Source organism: Gossypium raimondii, chromosome 3, assembly GCF_025698545.1.
Source record: "Gossypium raimondii isolate GPD5lz chromosome 3, ASM2569854v1, whole genome shotgun sequence".
NCBI classification, from domain to species: Eukaryota; Viridiplantae; Streptophyta; class Magnoliopsida; order Malvales; family Malvaceae; genus Gossypium; species Gossypium raimondii.
Genome location: NC_068567.1, coordinates 18,108,493 through 18,110,536, shown reverse-complemented (window position 1 = coordinate 18,110,536; position 2,044 = coordinate 18,108,493). Strand labels below are relative to the sequence as shown.

Here is a 2,044-nt window from a genome sequence, read left to right as displayed (position 1 = left end):
TCATTATCATGCCCTGCATTAAAATTGGTTAGATTTGGTTGGTTTTGGACTTGCACCTTAGCCGAACTCATCTACAATTAGTTAAACCTTTCGAGGACTTGTTAATACTTGTCCTCGCTACCAATAGTGTTTACTGTCGATTATTTGGCCCAATATGTGAACCGCTCAATCGGTCACATGTAAGGGTTCATTGCCATGTCCTTAATAAGTTGACAGGCCTCAAAGTAAGTCTTGGACATGAATTCTCTCGTGAATGCTCCATCGAGACTTGGGTGAAAGTTTTCATTGAGCTCATTGTAGAAGACTTGAAGTTGCAACCAATCTTGTAAACCATGATATGGAAACTTGCATAACATTAGCTTAAAGTGCTCCCATGCATCATATAATGACTCTCCTTCTAATTGTCAAAAATTCGTAATATCCATACAAAGTTTCATGGTCTTGCTTGGGGTAAAGTATTTTTCCAAAGATTTACTCACTAGCTTGTTCCAAGTGTTGATAGAATCTACCAGCTGTGAATCTAACCACATAAAAGCATCACCAGTAAGAGAAAAAAAGGGAATAACCGAAGACAAATAGCGTCATCGGATACCCCATTATACTTAAAATTATCAAAAATGGTTAGAAATCATTTAAGGTGTTGATTTGGATCCTCATTCATTGACCCACAAAATTGAAGGTTCGATTGTATAATCTAGATCATTGCCAGTTTGATTTCAAAGTTGTTAGCATTAATCATTGGGCGATTAATGCTACCTCAAACATCTAAGTTGGGCATCACGTAGTCGCACAAAGTTCCTTGTTTCATGGAAAGGTGTGGTGGTTGTTGAATCTCTACTTGCGGATCTTCAATGGGTTGCTCCCTTTGTGTAGGAGGGACGTCCCTAGGATGTTGCACACTCCTCGAGTGTGTTATGATACATTCCGATTCTGGCTTAAATGGTAAGACACCGTTACTGGTTTGAGTCATACAACACCTCCTACAAGTACAAAAGAGTGAAGAAAATTAACTAAAAATTGCAACAAAATGAAAGTAAATAGAAAGCAAAGTTGTATCTATAAATCCTACTTTGGCTACTTATCTCTACTCAAAGGTGTACACTAAAAATTACTCAGTCTTACATCATCTCCCAAGCAATAATTCCAATAACTTGAATGGCATCGTGTGTGTGCACTTAAAACAATAATTTTAGAAGAAACTTTTTAAAGCACGATTTTACTGCAAGCGTATAGGTCAGTTGTCATATTTATAGTGTTAAAATGAAACACTAGAGTATTCCAAGGATCGAGCCCAAAGGAGATGGAGATTGAGTGATAACTAGCATACAAGATAGAGTCTAAGTAACTACTCATACGATTTTATAGTACGAAAAATCATAACAAGGAACTTTTGCAAGAAAATTAAATATGCTAATCTATGGACTAAATTGCAAGGAATATAAAACTAGGAATTTAACCAAATAAATGACTAACGATGGTTGGTTGATTTCAATATGGTTCACTCATTCTCGGAAAAGGAACTTAAATCGCCTAAATTACTAAGTGACTCCATTTTATCTTTCGATCTCAATTTTATCGACTTAGACAACTTAACTCTGATTTATCTCTCGATCTCATCGGTTAATCTGGGACTAAAGAACGGGTTCACAACAAGATTACATTTCAATCTCACTTACTAGATATTCCTTTAGGGGAGTTACTTCTTATGTTTTTAAGTCTATTTGATTTAGTCCAATTTATTATGATTTAGTCCTTGGTCCAAAAAGCATCTTACCCATATCTCTATCAACCAACTCCCTTTGAAGTTTTGCTACTCATGTTAAAAATAAAGAGGATGAACATGGAAATGGAAAATAAAGCAACCATTAAAGTAAAACTTAAGAAAAATTTAAAAGGTGGGATTTTTATGCAAGACAACTTAAATAACATGAAACTAAAAGGATTCAACAAGAAAATCTAAAGCAAAAAACATAAAAGGAACAAACTTTAACAAATTTAAAATAAAAGAATATGAAATACATTAAACTAAAGCTAATTGCAACCA

The 2,044-nt window shown here is 34.5% G+C and overlaps 1 non-coding gene across 1 annotated transcript; it reads left to right on the top strand.

The window, feature by feature from the left end:
* Positions 1-327: 327 nt before the first annotated feature.
* Positions 328-434, top strand: LOC128040168 (small nucleolar RNA R71). The gene has a single exon (XR_008194827.1). It is a non-coding gene; the product is annotated as a small nucleolar RNA R71 (small nucleolar RNA).
* The last annotated feature ends 1,610 nt before the right edge of the window (positions 435-2,044 follow it).